The sequence below is a fragment of the Microtus oregoni genome, unplaced genomic scaffold (genome assembly GCF_018167655.1).
Source record: "Microtus oregoni isolate MIOR12 unplaced genomic scaffold, Mior012 000038F_ref0000394, whole genome shotgun sequence".
In the NCBI taxonomy this organism is placed as follows: domain Eukaryota; kingdom Metazoa; phylum Chordata; class Mammalia; order Rodentia; family Cricetidae; genus Microtus; species Microtus oregoni.
In genome coordinates this window covers 11,334,300-11,354,257 of record NW_024543097.1, presented here as the reverse complement: position 1 = coordinate 11,354,257, position 19,958 = coordinate 11,334,300, and the positions used below count along the sequence as shown (strand labels likewise).

The 19,958-nt window shown below is 44.3% G+C and overlaps 1 protein-coding gene across 1 annotated transcript in view; it reads right to left on the bottom strand.

Annotated features, from left to right (window-relative positions):
• Rab31 (RAB31, member RAS oncogene family) overlaps positions 1-19,958 on the bottom strand; it is a 121,071-nt gene that overhangs the window by 46,477 nt on the left and 54,636 nt on the right. The gene's annotated exons all lie outside the window — the stretch shown is intronic.

Below are 19,958 nucleotides of genomic sequence, written 5' to 3'. Positions count from 1 at the left end.
CGTGCTGGAATTAAAGGCGTGCGCCACCACCGCCAGGCTTAATTTGTATTTTTTAATTAAAAAAATGTCTTGGAAAGGGCCAGTAAGTGAAAGAAAGCTCAACAGGAAAATGGAAAAGATGATTATATAAGTAACCACTTCAAGTTACCAATAAATATTTAAACTTAATCAATTAACAGAAAGAATGAACTAAAAATGATTAGGTATTTATTAATTTAATAAGCGTTAAAAGGCTTTAGATTGTGTTTTGGAGTGGGTCTGGGGAGGGAGACACTCTCATCTACTACATGGGGATGGTATTTAGTCCCACAGTGTCACTAGGAACGATACACCAGAAGCTGAGATGCGCACCCTTCACCCCACCATGCACAGAAAAGCCATTTCCCTATGTCACCGATGGAGGGGAAAATCAAAGGAGAATGTGAAGGTTCATCGCTGCCCTGCGCAATATCCCAGATAAAGCGCTGTGTGCCCTGCACAACTCAAACGTTGACCTCTTGTCAACGTGATGGCCTTTAGGAGGGAAGGTCAGGTGAGAAGTCACTGGGGTCAGATGAGGTCATGAAGTGGATTCCATGATGGGCTTAGAGCCCTCCACACACAGCATGCGAGGGTACAGACGAAGGAGATTGTCTGTATGCCAGGAAAGGAGCCTTCCCAAGACAGTAAGGATGCTAATGGAACTACATCCAGAGCCAAGATAACAAAAGGTCTATTTACACCATCCACTCAGGGGCATTTGTTCTAGCAGCTGAGGCTGACTAAGACATGCGTTTACAATGGAATGTTCCACAACTGCTGAAATGAAGAGGAGAACTCTTATTTAAAGGAAAAATCTCTTTTGACAAGTATCAAGTTGGAAATGGCTGAAGGCAGCAAAGATGATATAATTCAATGTGAAAATGTGGACAGCAGAGAATGTCCAAATGCCAGTATCACACGGTCATCCTCAAGATGTTAGCAGGGGCTGGAGAGATGGCTCAGAGAGTGCCTGCTCTTCCAAAGGTCATGAGTTCAATTCCCGGCAACCACACGGTGGCTCACAACCATCTATAATGAGGTCTGGTGCCCTCTTCTGGCCTGCAGACATGCACACAGACAGAATATTGTATACTAAATAAATAAATAAATATTTTTAAAAAAAAGATGTTAGCAGTAGAACGTCTAGTCATATGTGCATTTAGAGGCTCTCTAATACAAATTTCACAATAACTTTAAGTAAACTAGCTTTAGGTTCAAATAAATAAGGACCAGAGGGAGAGCTTAGCCAAGGCCCAAGACCTGAGTTTAATCCCAGGAACCTACATAGTTACAGAGACCTGAACCTTACAAGTTGCCCCTTGACTTCTATGTGTATAGTGTGGCATGGCCACATGTCCTCCCCAAAGCCTAGCCATACACAAAATAAATACAGTATTTCAAAAAATTAATTAAAAACCAGCTATTTTTTTTACTGGGGCATGAAGGAGAGAGGGGGAGGGATGGGAAGATGAATCCTGTAGTTCTCTTGGCAAACAACAAAACTGCCCTCGTTCTTTCTGTGTCCCACATGGTACTTCTCACTGGCATGCTCGGTTCAGGAGAGGGGACAGGATGTTCCTTCCAGTGTTACACACAGGTCTCCCTCTGAAGGAAGACCACCCTGGGGTTTGGTGACTTTTAGGAAGGAGACCAAAGTAAGGGGTTCAGGGAGAGCCAAGCTTACAGCTGAACTGATGCAGAGACCCTGACACTCTCCTCTGCCCACAAACCCCACTCCAGGTCTCACAACACAACATGCCACACATCTTTTTCACATCCACAGACCTCCCCCGTGTCTGTCGTAAGTACTAAGCTCCGAGGATTCACATTCGGCCCACCTTTGGCAATGTACTCCTGGTGGATCAAAACCAGTCAGAATTTCTGTTCATGGGAGGAAAAAGCACTATCTGTAAACCCCCGGCTTTGCTAAAGGTAGAGGCTGCATAAAATGTGGCCTCTCCGCCAATCCTGCTTACTGTCCCCCTCCCCTCTTGTTTTCAAAGCAGCCTCTGCAAGAGTTAGTGCAAGCCTCACTTCCCAGAAGGCAGACGCAGGACACAGATTTCCCTTCAGGCTCTGCCGCCAAAAGCTGCCTCTCGAACAGCCAATGGCGTGCGGGCCTCATGAATTATTGAAAGCCCTCAGTATGCAATGCGTTATTCTTTCCCCACAAAGGAACCACTCTGAAATAAATCTTTTGGTGAAGCCACTTAAAGGACTTTATTGCTGGAGACCTAGGGGTTTAAATAAATTCAAAGCTAGTGTCTCACCCTGAAACTCAATAATGCATTGACCAAACGGTAATAACTGTGAAGGACAAAGAGATAAATCATTTCTGGCCTACAATATTTATATTTTATCCCACACAAGCCGAGCACAAGTGAACACATACAGCCAGCCACCGGTTGCTGTGGTATAATTTCCTTTCTAAGAGGTCAGAATTAATATCGATGGGATGACGCAGAAGATTCTTCCAGAAAGAAAGGTCACAGTTGCAGGAGGCTGGTAAAAGCTTTCTTATTAAAACCTCATCTTGGAAGTCTATTTTAAAGTCAACACAACCGATGCCAATTTCAAGCCTTCGCCAGCTACCCAACAAGATACAGGCTTCAGATTTCAGTGTTTAGGTAACCCCTAGGTAGCATTTAATCACTTAGGTGCAGCACAGACAATTCTGGAAAACCAATTTGCCTCTTGATGTTATCTGTGTTCTTTGGGCATGTGACTTTTTAAAGATTATATTTTTATTATGTGTGTGTGTGTGTGCTTGCACACAAAAGTATATGCCAGTTGGATCCCCCTGGAGCTGGAGTTTCAGAGGTGGTGGTGAGCTGTCCAACATGAGTGCTGGGAACGAAATTCAGTGGCTCTGGAAAAGCAACATCCATTTTTAATTATTGAGCTATCTCGACAGCCCCAACTGGCTTTTTGTTTTTCTTTTTATGTGGAGAGGCTCCTTTTGCCTCAGAGTTTGGGGGTTCTGGTCCTAAGGGCCCTTCGCTTCAGCTTGTAGTACAGAGGCCAACGACAGAAGGAGCAAGACCACTCACTTCAGGAGGGGCCATAGAACAACGGAGGGAGAGGAAGTCACTGGATCCCACAAACTCCCTTCAGGAGCAGACCCCAGTGACATAAAGACCTCTCACAAGGCCCCACCTCACAGGTCTCCCACCTTCCAACAGCACCACCCAGAGGATGAGACATTCAACGCATGGACCTTCAATATTCAAGCTACAGGCGTGGGGGTAAGATCTTGGAAGACAACTGGACACTGGGTTTCTAAAGTCTGACAAGCTTCCAATCTCTTTGATATGATCTCACCGCGACAGTCACCAAACCACCAGAATTTATTCTAGTTACACTAAAGAATCAAAAACAGTCCCAAGGTCTTCTCACAAGGGAATGGAAACATAGATTTTGGTTTAGTCCTACAAGATACTGGACAATAACTAAACCCAAATGATACAAGAGGTGTGATGGCCCATGCGTGTTTTCTGAAGAATAAATAGACCCATGGAGCCGTTTGGGGAGAAAGGTTTCCTGATCAAATAAGTCTGAGGAACCCAACAGAAACTGTTTGTCCAGAGGCCGACAAGGTATTATCAGTACACCAATGGTTGGAAGTATTTCTAGAGGAGGGAAATCTGTTTATTTTAGTTTTAACTCAACAATTCCTATTTTTTTAAACATTTTTATACACAATCTTAATTATGAACCTAGTTTTTCACAATGGACCTTAGAATAATGTGAGGAGCGCAAGGCTCTGAAAGTCCTGAGGCCTGGCCTGGCTGGATCTTAGCTTTTGTATTTTATAAAATGGGAATGGGAGAAAGGATGGTCTTAGAAATGACAGCTGGGGCTGGAGAGATGGCTCAGAGGTTAAGAGCACTGGCTGCTCTTCCAGGGGTCCTGAGTTCAATTTCCAGCAACCACATGGTGGCTCACAACCCTCTGCAATGAGATCGGGTGCCTCTTCTGGCCAGCAGACATACATGCAGGAAGAACACTGTAGACAAAATAAATAAATAAAACGTAAAAGAAATGAAAATGTTTTAAGCTGGGTGGTGGTGACACACGCCTTTGATCCCAGCACTTGGGAGGCAGAGGCAAGCAGATCTCTGCGAGTTCAAGGCTAGCCTGGTCTAGGACAGGCTTCAAAGTGTACAGAGAAACCTTGTCTTCAAAAACAAAAAACAAACAAACAAAAATGGCAGCTAGAAATTTCTCTAACTCTGACACTCACAGTGGACTCTGGGCATCATCTCTGATTATCCCGAAGGGGCAGAACTGTTGACTCAAAGTCAAAACGGGCATTTTGGAGTCTCTATATAGACTGTACTTACATAAAACACACACACACACACATTCACACATGCACACACACATGCACACACACACATGTGCACATACACATGCACACACACACATGTGCACATACACATGCACACACTCACACACTCACTTTTCTCTCTCCTCCCTCCCCTCCCTATTTCCCACTTCTATAATACAGTAAATGTATTATACCAGGAAATTCTTGAGGAAAGTTCTTTAATCGCATGTGGTGACATCACAAATAGCAAAACAGCAAAGCAGGAAGTAGAGGAAAAGACAAAGTCTCCAGACACCCACATTCCTAGCTCGGTCCTGCTCCCCAGGTGAGAATTACCCTGGCAGACAGACACCCCAGTTTCAGGTCCTGGATCTTGCAGGATGGACTCTGCAGAATGACTTTCAGGGTACGATCTCTCCCTGGAGAGTCAGAGGGAGCCGGGGACAAGGCCAGTCTGTGACCAGTCTGCAGATCAGCCTCAGGTGCCAACTCCCAATTAAGAGCTCCAGCCCTCCCCAGGAATTCTGGGCAGCCACAGTCAAGGCCAGGGGAGTCAAGGGAAGAAGCCAAAAGGCGCCTAAGGCCCGGGAGGATTGCAACAAAGGCAGGTGGTAGAAGAAAATTCCTACCGTTCCCAGCATTCCCCGCTGGCAAAAGTTGAATGGAAAGACAGTAATGAAGGATCTCTCTGTCCCGTTTCCACACAGACCTCCTCTCTTCACCGTAAGTAAAGAGCCTAGTTAATATGCCTGTTCACACATCCTGACCCCTGACAGAATGGAGGAGTGGACAGAAAAGGGGCTGGGGGCAATGGACAGAACCTATTAGCAGTGGTTACCACTACATAATGCCACCATAAAGCCAAGGCCCTGAATTAATATTTCTGAGCTAATAAAAAGCTGCTTTTAACATGATACATGACTTCTGCAAAAACAAGAAAAGTCTTCTTTATTTTCCTTTTTTTTTTTTTTTTTTTTTTTTTGGTTTTTCAAGACAGGGTTTCTCTGTAGCTTTTGAGCCTGTCCTAGCTCTTGTAGACCAGGTTGGCCTCAAACTCACAGAGATCCACCTGCCTCTGACTCGAAGGTGCTGGGATTAAGGTATGTGCCACCAATGCCACCACCACCCTGGCTTCCTTTCCTTTTTAATAAAGTCAAAAGTATTTCCTTATTCTGGGAGTGGGAAAGCATGTCTTTAATCCAAGGAGGCAGAGGCAGGAAGAGCTCTGTGAGTTCAAGACCAACCTTATCTACATAGTGAGTTACAGGACAGCTTTGACTACATCGCCTGTCTCAAAAAAGCAAAACACAAAGCAAGAAAGAGAAAGAAACAAAAGCTTCCTCTGCTTCCTTTCTGCAGGCACAATCTAAAAACGCTCCTCAATAGAAAATGACTCAATATGGAGCAAAGGACCCTCCCACTAAAAGGGGCACAGACGAATGTTCTGGAGTCACTGTGTAACTCTGGCTGACCTGGAACTCACTACGTCATCCCGTTGCCTCCTGGAATTAAAGGTGTACACCACCAGGACGGGCAAGACGTCCATTCTTGCTGTTGACCTTTTTTCAAATTATTTTATGTGTAGGAATGTTTTGCCTGTGTGAACGTGCACCAGCAATGTGCCTGGCCTTTGCAGAGCTCAGAAGAGGGTGTCAGATCCCTGGAACTAGAATTATAAGTGATTGTGAGCTGTCATATGGGTGCTGGGAGCTAAACCCAGATTCTCTGGAGGAGAAACCAGTGCTCTGACCTGCTGAGCCATCTTTCCAGCTCCAAGACTAGCATTTTTTTGAGTCATTATAGCTAGTATGGTGGTAGAGTGCTTGCTCTTAGCTGCATATGGCCCCAGGTTCAATTCCCAAAATTAAATAATAATAATAATAATAATAACAACACCAAAAAGATGGTACAAAAAACTAGAATCCTACAAGTACTGGAATAATCATACATGTTAAAAAATTTGCTCTGCTGTAAAATGTACTCTCCCCCCACAGTTTCCCAAAGTCATGAGCCTCAATTCAGATTCCAGGGTGTTTGAAAGCACAGGAAATTCCTAAAAATCCAAAATAATAGCCAGTGATAACAGTCACCTGTTATCTTTTAACAAAACCAGAGAAAAATACTGACTCCACACTAGGCCCATGAGGAATCAAAAAGAAGGGTGAGGCCAGGCACTCTGCTCCATCTGTGCCTGTGTCCTCTGTCTGTGCTGTCTCTTCCATCTGTGCCTGCCTCCTCCTCCTCCTGTGCCTGCCTCCTCCTCCTCCTGTGCCTGTCTCCTCCTGTGACTGTCTCCTCTGTCTGTGCCTGTCTCCTTTACTTCGGATAAAGATCCTGTTTGACTCTGCGTGGCACCGATGCAAACACCATGGCTCTCGTCTTAGAAGGAATCCAAGTTTATTCTGGAGTGACTCTGGCCTGGGGAGCACAGACTGAGGTTACTCCAAATTTCATGTCCCAGTACGGACACAGTTTTGTTTAGACTTTATAGTTTTACAGGACTAAGAAAGTCATAAATCAAGGCAAGTTTAAAATATGTTGGGGTACATCAGAGAGTGAGGTACAGCAAGATTAGAGCTTTATCTAGGGCCCAAGATATTACCTTAGCTTTGGGCTTGGTAGAAGGTAGTGGTCTGCTAAGTTAATAAATTCCAAAAGATTTTTTATCTGTTGGTCACAGGATTTTCATCTCTTGGTTCAGACGTAGAGATGGACAGGTAATGGCTGTTCCAGAGGACTAGAACTACCTCAAGGGAAGGTAAGTCGTCCTGGACCCACAACATTCCAACCTCTCCACAGAGTTGGAATTCTAAGCAGCCAGTCTCCACAGACACAGCGCCTTCTTGGAATCCTTGTTGACAGGAGGAGTCAGGCAACCTAAAGGAGCGTCTGACTGCCTGCCCGACACACTACAGTCACCTTCAAGGCTGAGGGCACAAAGGCGGCACTGTTTTAACCTTGCAGTAGCCTTAAGGGCAGATCAGCCTCAGGCCCAAGTAGTCACCTTGAAGAAACCAGAGGGGGAAACTCCCGAGGCTCCCGCAGAACTTGAGCTGAGTCAAGGATTGGCAAGGCCACACCCTGACCAGAGCTGCCTCATTGCCTACGCCTCCTGCCCCAGTTCTTCTAGCTCCAAGCCCATACTGCGCTCTTCTGTCTGCTCTTCATAACAGGGCTGCACTGATTTAATCTTCGCTTTCCGCCTTTCCGTCCTCCCTCCTTTGCTCCCTCCCCCTTCACCTCCTTGTTTGGTTTTCTAGGACAAGGTCTCCCTATGTAGACCAGGCTGGCCTCAGCCTTGTGGAAATCCTGCCTCAGTCTCCTGAGCGCTAGAATCACAGCTGTGTACCGCCATGCCCACCATTTCTCTGCTTTTTTGGTTTTGGGGTGGTTTTGTTGTTGGTGTTTATTTGTTGTGTGTGTGTGTGTTGTTGTTGTTGTTGTTGTTTGTCTGGATTGATTTCTCCACTGTCTTTTTTTTTTTTCGGAGGCCATATCAAGATAGGTAGCTGAGCCTACATTGTGAAGGGTTGCCCTAAAATTCTGGTTCTCCCATCACCCTTCATTACCCTCCTGTGTCACCAGATGCAGCTGGAACTCTGTGCATTTAGAGAGTGCTCAATGTTGGCCACTAGTGTCCCAGAAAGTAGGCTGTGCCTTTCCCTTCTGTTCTCTCCTTTCTGCCCTGAGGATGGAACCCAAATTCAGAAAATGCCCTTTTAGAGTGGAACAACAGCCCAACATGGGCCTAAATCGCCCATGCTAAAGAAGAGAGGTGAAGGCCTTCAAAGAGCTTCCAATCACACAGATGCACATACAGGTGTTGCAGGTGTACACACAGGTGTCACAGATGCACACACAGGTGTCACAGATGCACAGACATGGGTGTCACAGGTGCATACACAAGTGTCACAGGTGCACACGCAGGTGTCACAGGTGTACACACAGGTGTCACAGGTGCACACGCAGGTGTCACAGGTGCACACACAGGTGGCATAGGTACATACGCTGGTGTCAGAACCTACTCCTCACCTCCATTCTCCTATCAAAGCCTTCTTTTTCTTTTTTGTTTGTTTATTTTTCAAGGCAAGGTCTCACTGTGTAGCCCTGGCCATCTTGTAACTCACTCTGTAGATCAGGCTGGCCTCGACTCACTGAGATCAGCCTGCCTCTGCCTCCCAAATGCTGGGAACAAAGGCATGTGCCACTGCACATGGCTCTACCAAAGCCTTTGGAACAAGTATCTAGCATTGTCTTGTATTTCTGGCACATGTAAGCCAATCCTTTAAACAGACAAGCTACACTTCTTGTGAGTCCTGGATCCAGCTGAGAATCTGGTCAGACAGTAGCTGCTGTGTAACAGGTCAGAATCTGAGAGGAGGTCTGTGTGACTTAGTTTTTACTACCAACTTGACACAACCTAGAGTCACCTAGGAAACAGATAGCAATCCAGCAAGGATGGTTTTCACTTTGTTCCTGTTTGAGTTCCTGCCCTGACTCTTCAGCTATGAACTGTGACCTGGAACCAAAGGCCACATAAACCCTTTCCTCCCCCTAAACCATGGTGTTTATCCTAGCAACAGAAAGCAGACTATGATGAGGACCACTTTGCCTATGAGGGTTACATGTAGCCTGAGCTGTATGGAAGAAACCTGTTGTTTCGGACTGAGATAATTCTGAAGCCTGAAGAGAGGAGAACCGCCATCGAGTAGGGAGGCTGGCAACCTGCCTCAGAGCCTGGTGAGGAGGTGGCCATGGAAGATCACTGTGGAGAGGAGGGCCAGATGCAGGAACCTTGAGAAATTCAGCTGAGGCAGTAAAGGGCACTGTGGTCAGCAGCTCTGGCCTGGGTTGCTGGGCAGACTCTTTCTTCAGGATAACTGCAGAGAGTGACAGCCCTAAGACTGCAGTCAGCCTGGAGTCACCTGCTTTTGAGGTTCAGTCCTGGTGGCCTGAGACGTTCCAGCAGAGTGCTTGACTTCCACAGCCTCACGAGGGAAAGCACTGAGACTGACCCCACAGCACAGACCCCAGAAGCTCTGCTCGCTTTCCCAACTCCAGAGCACATGTGGGAGATACCCTTCGGGCTGGACCGGTAGCCAGCCTAGGTGTACCAACTGAAGCCTGACAGGTCCCGCCCCACCCACAGCCTGCAAAGCTGCGTGTGGCCAGCAGAGGCGCCTGGTACACAGAGAAAGAGACGCCCCTAACACGGAGACAGCTCTGACAGACCTCGGCCTGTGCAGTAGAAGCACAAGCGTACATATACATCTGTGCTGTTTCTGCCCCCTCTCACGCTGTAGCTGAGCCAGTGCTCGGCTTCATTGGGATTCGCTCCCGGTCCTGCACCGTCTGTGTCATTTTGACAGCAGTTTGCTTCCTCTCTTAGCAGTCCTGGACTCTCATCCTCAGGGAGATGGTCTCCCTAAGCTGATCCCAAACTAAAACTGGAGGGAATATTAACAGCCACAGCTACGCAAATTGCAACATAAAACCACAAAAACAAGAACAAACGAACAAAAAGCCAAGTTAAGACAATGCCTCTTTAAAGATCCTAACAATTCTGTACCACACATAAAAATCCTGAAATGGATGAAATGTCAAAGAATTCAAAACTCAACTTGTAACACTGACCTATGACTTCAACCAGGGCACAATGAGATCAGTGAATTAGAGAAGCAATTCAAGATCTGGATAAAAATTCATGAGCACAGGTAAGAAAGTCAGAAACTCAGATGAGAAATTACAAAACAAAAACAAAGCACACACACACACAAAAAAAAAAACTTATACCGAGAAATATTAGGAATGAGAAAGTCAATCAGAAAACATCACCAGTACACTAGATCAAACACAAGAGGGAGTATCATAGAAGACAAGCGTGAGAAATTACGGCACTCAGATGCCAATGGGGGACAGAAGAGACCCACATCCATTCAGTATTACATGCAGACTTTCTCTTGCCTGTTTCTCTATCCCCTCTTGGCACCATACTTAAGCCTAAAATAAAACCTTTCCTAAATTTGCTTCAAAAAGAGAGTACAGTTAAGTAACATAATATAAAAGTTCAGAAAACACAGTCATGAAGTCCTAGCAGAATTGCTCAAACCTAGGGAAAGAATCTTATCCAAGAACAAGAACTCTTCAGAACTTCAAGCAGACATGACCAGAGAAGAACCTTCTATAGCATTTTATAGTTAAAAAGCAGGGGAAAGGAGCAATATTAAAAGCTGCAAGATTAGGGGGCTGGAGAGATGGCTCAGAGGTTAAAAGCATTGACTGTTCTTCCAGAGGTCCCGAGTTCAATTCCCAGCAACCACATGGTGGCTCACAGCCATCTATAATGAGATCTGGTGTCCTCTTCTGGCATGCAAGCATATGTGGAAGGAATGTTGTATACATAATAAATAAATAAATCTTTTTAAAAAAAGCTGCTAGATTAAAATAAATAAAATAAAAAACCAAAGTCACAAACCAAAGCTGGTCCATTAGAACGATGACCTTCAACGGTGATGCTAAAAGCCAAAAAAGCAGAATAGTGAACAACAGCCAGCCATGAGTACTCTACCCTCTGAAGTTATCTGTGAAAGTGATTGACGGAGACTGTTCCAGGCAAGCACAAACTAGAGTAACTGACGGCCAGCAAGCCAGCGGGCAGCAAAAACAAATTACATGGGAGAGAGAAGCCAAGAAAGACTCAATTGTGTTGACTCAGAAAACCCATACGCTTCTAATATGCATCGGAGAGAAAGAAAGTAACAAATGATACTCAGACCAACCGGAAATAACAAAATTAAAAGAATCAGCAACCTGGTGGTTATTCCTTGTTATAGACTTGACTATGTCTGGAATTAACAAAAGCCCAAGTGGCTGGATACGTCTGTGAGGGATTTTTCTTAATTAAATCATTTAAAGTGGGAAGATCCATCTTTAATCCACATCTTTTGAGGTGAGGATAATTCACCTTTAATCCTAGCCACACCTTCTGCAGGCAGCCTATGTAAGGACGTGGAAGGAGGAAGCTTTTTGCTTGCTCTCTTTGCCTGCTTGCCCTTGTTCTCACAGGCAAGTTCATTACTATATGGCATCAGAACCTACTTCTTTAGGATTCTGGCATATACTGAAGACCAACTGAGACGTCCAATCTTGCAGACTTAACTACTGGATTCTTGGACCTTCCATGGGTAGACAGTCATTGTTGGATTAGCTGGATGACAGCCTGTAAGCCATTCTAAAAAACTCTGTGGGTGTGTGTGAACCAGCCTAGATGTCTAGCAGCAAATGAAAGGATAAAAACTGTGATACACATACACACACAAGTCTTGTTCAGTCATAAAGAAGAATGAAATGACATCATCTTCAACAAAAGAGACCATCGTGTTAAATGAAATAATCTAGACTCAGGCAAATACCATGTTTCTCTATATGTAAAATCTTTCAAATTAATGTATATGTATATATGCACGTATATATGTATGTGTGGAGGTAGAGATAGATAATAGACAGATGATGATGATGATGATGATGGATAGATAGATAGATAGATAGATAAAAGTAAAGGGGGCAGCATGAAAGAGAAGAAAATCCCCTAAAGATGATCTAAAGAGGAGAAAAATGGAGACAGGGGATCAAGAGAGGATAGTGGCGGGGGTGGGGGATAGACTGACAAATATTCAATGTTTTCTTCCATATACTGAATGTATATATAAATATATATATATATATATATATATATATATATATAATGAAAGCAGAGAGGGAACAATTTGTGGGGAGGATACCAGCAGGACACAAACAAGGACAGGTCAAAAGAGGGTAACACTTGAATGAACATAAGCAAATCACAAAGATATATATACATATACACACACATATGAAATCTATTATTTTATACACTAAAAGAAAAATTTAATGGGCCAGCAAAATGGTTCAATGGGTAAAGGTGTGTGTGAGGTCCTGTCCTGACTTCCTTCAATGTGAACAGCAAGGCTGAAATGTAAGCCAAATAAACCCTTTCCTCCCCAACTTGCTTTTTGGTCATGGTATGTCATCGCAGTGGTGAAACCCTAAGACAAATGTGTGGATAGTTTCTTTCCATTAACATGAAAACGTTCTAAGAAAAAAAAAACTGACTGCAGTAAAAGTTGCAAAATTCTGAGTACTGCAGACCCCCTGAACTCCACATTCTAATCAGATGACGTGTGCTGTATGTGAGCTAGATCCTGGTGAAGCTGAGTTCTGGGAAGAGAAGGGAGATAAGTATTACTCTGCGTGCCAACAAGGGACGAAGGAGCAAAATGCAGACACAAGCGTCCTCTGTCACTATAGCTCCAAACCACGGAAGTCACCAGGGTGGCTTCCCACAAATGATGAAAGCTGGGTTCCGCTGCTCCTAAGGCAATCAGAGAGGAGACAAAAGGGAAAGACTTCAGCTTTGAGGAAGTCGAGATTGAGTAAAGAAGGGGCTGTGAGAGAGGAAAGACAAAAGGAAGTAGTGAGTATCTCTGAACAATGTTATTTGTATAGCTTCAGATGTGTGTGTGTATATGTGTGTGTATGTGTCTGTGTTTCTATGTGTATATATATATATATGAGCCTTCTGGGCAGAACTTTCTAGACCATTCATGAGAAAATTCTACAAAGAGATGTCTTAATAAAGCAGTGTGAAGTTGGCCCTTCAACAAACTGGGTGAGAACCCAACAGAGACCCGTAGAAGATTAAACTACCAACCATGTCTCTTCATGACTGCCTTTTCTGGAATCCATGCTCTACTTACAGTTCCTCTCACCAAAGATTATCAAATACCCACTGCCTTTCCTCAGGTCATCACACACCTTGAAGACTGCGGTTCAGGCTGAGGTGACCTTCTCATTCTAGCTTGGCCTTTGATAGCTCCCCTGTGCCTCTCAATCGCCTTTCCTAGCTAGTTGTGGCTACCCCAACCTAGTGAATTGTTGGATTACTTTTGCAACTTTTCTGTAAGTATAAAGTTTGGGCTTGGACTTTTAAGTTGTATTTTACGTGTGTATGTCCGTGTGTGGGGATGTGCACGTGAGCACAGGTATGACAGAACGAGACACACGTACAGAGGTGCCTCCATCTTGCATTCTCGCCGTGGTCATTTTAGGTTTGACTAGAATGTGATATCCTTGATGATAAGCCCTGTGGAAAATTACCCAACTCCATTCTAGGAAACCAAGGTCAAGATGCCCCAGCTGCCAGGTGGTGGCGGCACATGCCCTTAATCTCGGCACTTTGAGAGACAGGTGCAGGTGGATTTCTGAGTTCGAGACCAGTCTGGTCTATAGAGTGACTTCCATGGCAGCCAGGGCTATACAGAGAAACCCTGTCTTGGGGTGGGTCAGGTAAGGTGACCCAGCTAATTTATCTTGGCTTCTATTAAACTGCTGCTTGTGCAAAACCTACTCCCCACTCCCCCTTCCAGCTGCTGAGCAAGATACCAGGATGTGGCTTTTGCCTTTAAAATCCCCTTCCTTGCTCTAGAGCAGTGGTTCTCAACCTTTCTAATGCTTGTGACCCTACAGCTCCTCATGCTGTGGTGACCCCCAAGCATAAAATTATTTTCATTGCTACTTCATAACTGTAATGTTGCTACTGTTATGAATCAGAATACAAATATCTGATATTTTCAATAGCCATAAAGGGATCAGAGCCCACAAGTTGAGAACCCTGCTTACTGAACACTCAGGGCTACACTTGTACCTTAGTGCCTGAGTGTAGTCCCAGCTGGCTGGAATGAAAACTTTCGATTGGCTAGAAACTGTCTTGAGTGGTCTTCTTTGGTAGGCTCCTCAAAGCACATGTACCCAAAGAGGCCAAAGGAGGGAGTCAGATTCCTTGGAGCTGGAGTTATAGGTAGTTGTGAGCCATCTAACATGGGTGCTGGGAACTGAACCCAGGTCCTCTGTAAAAGCAGCAAATGCTCTCAACCGCTGAGCTGTCTCTCCAGTCCCAACTTCCCTAACTTTTTACTTTGTTTTGTTCTTTTGAGATACAGTCTCACTCTGCAGCTCTGTCTGACGTGAAGCTCATGGTGATACTTCTGCCTGCGCGGCTCTCAGATGCTGGGACTGCGCCTCTCGCTCTCAGATGCTGGGACTGCAGGCACAGGCTGTGCACCAGGCTCACGTCTTATTTTTGAAAATGGGCCTTCTTAAATTGCCCGGCAGTTCTTGAACTCACCCTAACTCCATAAGACTGTGAAGTTTTTTATTTGTCTGTTTGTTTGGTTGGCTTTTCAAGACATGGTTTCTCTGTGGGACCTTGGCTGTCCTGGAACTCACTATGTAGAACAGGCTGGCCTCAAACTCACAGGGATCCTCCTGTTTCTGCCTCCCTAGTGCTGGGATTAAAGGTGTGCACCACCACTGCCTGGCTGAAATTTCTTAACCTCTTGCCTCAACCTCCTGAGAAACTGGATTACAAACCTGTGACACCAGCCCTGGCTTCCTTATAGTTATTATATTTGTATTTTCTCTTTATTTCTTTTATTTTTAATGTTAGTTAATTTAAAAAACATTACAAGGGCCAGGTGGTGGTGGCGCACGCCTTTAATCCCAGCACTCGGGAGGCAGAGGCAGGAGGATCTCTGTGAGTTCGAGACCAGCCTGGTCTACAAGAGCTACTTCCAGGACAGGCTCCAAAGCCACAGAGAAACCCTGTCTCGAAAAACCAAAAAAAAAAAAAAAAAAAAAAAAAAAAAAAAAAAAAAAAACAAAAACCATTACAAGGGGCTAGAGGGATGGCTCAGTGGTTAAGAACACTTGTTGCTCTTGTAGATTCCAGGCAGCATGAAGAAAGCAAGATGCAAGTTACATATACATCAAGGCCCAACACACTTCCCAACCAGGAAGGAATGAATATCTGTGCTCACAGAGAAAATTACTTTCAGAGTATGTAAATTTGTGCCTCAAATATAAGAGAATTGGTGCTGGACAGCAAACAGGGCATTTGCTAGCATGCTGTGCAAGCCAGGCAGAAGCTGGCACACTCCCCTCACAGGTGAGCAAACAGTGATAACTAACACAGCGGAGTGCCTACCCTCCGCCAACACTGAAACCTTTGTCATTATATTGATACAGTGTTGCACCAAAGACACGGTGCTTGTTTAAAGTTCTAAGAGGATAGTGGTGGGAGATTTCCACAGAAGTGTGTGTGTGTGTGTGTGTGTGTGTGTGTGTGTGTGTGTAATAAAATCCACTGGACTCCAATAATTACTGAAACAGAACAAATAGCAATAGGCACGGGCAGTCGTCAAGAATTTATTTTTAGCTCTTCCATAAGGCAATGTCATTACAACCACAATTAAAGCTGGCAGCAAGCTGCAGCGACAACTGAAAAGCTAGGCAGACTTGAGACTCCATCAAAGGACAGCAGACCAGGCCAGCCCAAGAATAACCAAGTCAGGCCACTGAGGGGAAGCGAGACTGATGCCTGTATGGGCCTGTAGCTATCACCCACACACATTCACCTGAAATCATTAGTCAAAATGGAAACAAGCTCCCCAGAAGCATAAAGATGAGTATCACTGCTTCGCAGTGTTCCTAAGAATTATGACAGTAAGGCTGGAGGTGGCTCCGTTCCATACTCAGAACTGTAATAATCTACATACACATATATACACATACACACATACATGGTACTATAATCAGCAGTGTCCACAACCCATCGCAGCCAAGTGTTAGGAATATAAACGAAGACGATTAGAAATTAAGATTATTAGAAATACCAACTGAAATTTTCCTGGTGCTATTTTCCTTCGACATAGACACTGGGGAACCTGCCACAGTCAGTGGGATGGAGTACCAAATTAATCGAAAGCAATCTGCTCACTAGAGCAGGCCCCGGAAACATCAATGCTCTGCACAGACTGCTCAGAAGTCTCTCCTGGGTGGCACAGTACAGTCTGATGGAAACAGCTGATCCTGACGCCACGACCTCCCTGAGAAAGTCATCAATTGCTCTGAAGAATAGCAGGCTGTGCCAACAGTAGAAATAACTGGGTGGATGTCTGTGTTTTCAACTATATGGTTTCCATTAAAAATAAATAAATAAAAAGGAAACCCAGGACCCAGATTGTTCAATCAGATTCAGCTCTGTGCCTCATTAGCCATATGGCCGTGAGTGCCATAATCAACCTCTGTGGTTTGATGATCTCGCTGGTCAATGAGGGTAGTCCCAGGTACCTCACAGCGCAGGGGAGAGGATGCTACATACAGGGCATTCAGGGCAGTGTCTGCACACAGAAAGTCACAAGGAAGATCAGCGGGTAGTAGACGCCATGCTGTTGCTTGCTCATGCCAAGTCACTTTCCTGTGAAATTGACGGATCATCCTTCATTAAAGCACCTGCTTCATGGCCAAAGCGAGGGGGCAAAACTCAGTCGGGTTCCTATGACAACCCAGAGACAAAACAAACAAGCAAGGAAAGACAGCCAATCAACTGCAAAGAAACCCAGGCAAGTAAAGACAGGAGCCAGCCTCCAAGCACACATTTTCTCTGTGAATATGTTAGCTGGATTTGGGGGAGCGGCAGGCACAGCTGACTGGCAGCTTAGAGAAGGTCCCCAGGCCTACACTTTATAAAAGTATGTATGTACTCTTCCTGGGTGATGGTGATTCCCGCCTTTAATTCCAGCACTTGGGAGGCAGAGGCAGGCAGATCTCTGTGAGTTCAAGGCCAACCTGGGCGATAGAGAGAGTCCCAGGACAGTCAGGGCTACACAGTGAGACCCTGTCTTAAAAAAAAGTCAAATAAATAAATAAAGTTTGTGCTTTCAACTTAGCTGGCAAAAAAAGGCATTTTAATGAGATTAGCATTTGTAGGCCAGGAAATTACCCAATTCTTGAAATATTCTTTAAAAGGCTTTAACCTGAAATTACTGGAACTTTAGTTTGTTCATTTGTGTTACCAGTCAGGGTTTCCTTGTGTAGCTCTGACTGTCTTAGAATTCACTCTGTTGCTGTTGGAGAATGCTCTTATACCCTGAAAGGATTTGACACTCATATTTGGTTTAATAAAATGCTGATTGGGCAGGAAGTATAGGCTGGGTGACCAGACGAGGAAAATTCTGGGAAGAGGAGAGGCTCAGTCTGCAGTCACCACTCAGATGCAGAAAAAGCAAGATGAGAATGTCACACTGATAAAAGGTACCAAGCCACATGGCTAAACACAGATAAGAACTATGGGTTAATTTAAGTTGTAAGAGCTAGTTAATTATAAGCCTCAGCTAATAGGCCAAACAGTTTACAATTAATATAAGCCTCTGTGTGTTTCTTTGGGACTGAACAGCTGCAGGACCAGGCAGGACAGAAACTTCCATCTACACTCTATGGACCTGGCTAGTCTTAAATTCACAGAGATCTGCCTGTCTCTGCCTGTCAGGGGCTAGGGTATGCCACCACCTAGCTTAGAACTTCAGTTTTAAAGGAAGGACTTCTATAAAATAAATATTACATAAGCACTGTATTTATAAGTACCAAAAAATGAAAATTAAGGATTATTCTTCCATTGAGAGAAAGACAAGAAACTGAAACCTTTTCAGAGACAGACAAGATTATTAAGTGAATTAAAACAGAAGTCGGTCAACATAAAATAGTTTCTGGTCAACATGTTAGAGTCATTTGGGGAAAGGGAACCTCAACTAGGAAAATGCCCAACAAGTTGTGTTGTGGGGGCATTTTCTCGATTAATGATTGATGTGAGAGGTCCCAGCCCACAGTGGGTAGTGCTGCCCCTGAAGGTGGTTCTGGGTTGTATGTATGAGAAAGCATGTTGAACATCCTATCTCTCCACCCAGCCAGATACTGTACATTGCTCCGAGTTCTAATGAAGGGAGTCTGCCTGACCCTTCTGAGCACTCCAGATCAAGCCCAGGCCCCAGAACTAGTGCCCTAGCTGAGTCTGGCCACATCTATTTGCACCACAACCAATCTCTAGACCAGGGCCCCACCACACCATACCCAACATCTCCACTGAGACATATCTACCCCACACTCTAGGTTTGGACCAAGATGCTCATCCTCCACACTAGCCCAATCCCCACCTGGTTTGATTCCACTTAAGCCCTTTCTAACCTTCAAGTTCAATCAGTCCACACATCCTCTGTCCTAACCTGCTCTGTCCACATCAGACAGAGAACTTACAAAAGAAGTCCACATGCCCAGATCTCATCAAAAACAAACAAACAAACAACCTACAAGCAACATGAAAGATCAAGTCAGTATCTCCCCTACAACCCCACAGTCCTGCAGAAATATCCGCCAGTGAGAATTGTTTAGATGAAACCCAGAAGACAGAATTAGAAAGAACAATCATAAACATCATCGAAGAATTCAAAGAGTTTAAAGATGACACTAAGAGACAGCTCAATGAAATTAGAAATTAAAGAGACTAAATGCCTGAGTGATGCCCAAGAAAACACAAATGAAGATAGAAATGAAGATACTCCAGGACTTGAGAACAGAATTTATTGAAGGGGCAGAAACACTGAAGAGGACTCAAGCTGAAATGAAGATGAAATTGAGAAACCCATTAACTCAACTAGAAAACTCAAAGGGAAGCTCTATAAGCAGAAGAAAAGTAGAAAATCTGAACAAAAAAAATTAAAACACAGGAAAAGAGCATACAGGAAATATGGGGCATCATGTGCAAACCAAACCTTCAATTCATAGAATACATATCTTCCCCAAACAAAGGAAAGATATACTCATACAGATGTAAAACACCAAATAGACAAGACCAGAAAGAAAATATCCATGGTCCAAGTATGGAGAACAAAAAAAAAGTGTATGCAAAACTAGAAGAAGAGAAACACCAGTCACATATAATAGAAAATCCATCAGCTGGTTTCTCAGTAGACACTCTGAGAGGCAGACAAGCCTGGAGCAGTGCATTCCAGGTTCTAAAAGACTATTACAGCCAACCTAGACTAACACACCCAAAAAACTATCACCAGAGTTGAAGGAAAAAGAAAAATTTCTCAGGATATAAATAGCCTATAAAGGGGTATATCTCACAAACCAAACCTAAAACATATACAGGAGGCAGTATTTCAGGCTGAAGAAAGAAATAAACAAATCCAAGAGACTGTGGAAAGAAATGTGAAACCATAATTACCACCACTGAGAACACAAACTACCCAAAATCAACAACACAATCACTTTAATTAACATGTACACTTCAATTAAAACATTAAATATTAATGGCTTCAATTCTCAAATCAAAAGAAATAGGCTGTCTTGGTTATTGTTCTATTGCTGTGAAAAAACGTGATGACCAAGGCAACCCACAATGGAAGCATTTAACTGGGGCTTGATTACACTTCCAGAGGGTTAGTCCCTGACCATCATGACAGGAAGCATGGAGGGCAGGAAGGTAAGCAGGGCACTGAAGAAAAAGCTGGGAACTTACATTCCAATCTGCAGGCAGAGGCCAAAACAGGACAAGACTGGCCTAGCATGGGCTTTTGAAACTTCAAAGCCCACCCCCAGTGACACACCTCCTCCAACAAGGCCACACCTCCTAATCCTTCCTACACAGGTCCACCCAACTGGGAATCAAACATTCAAATACATGAGTCAATAG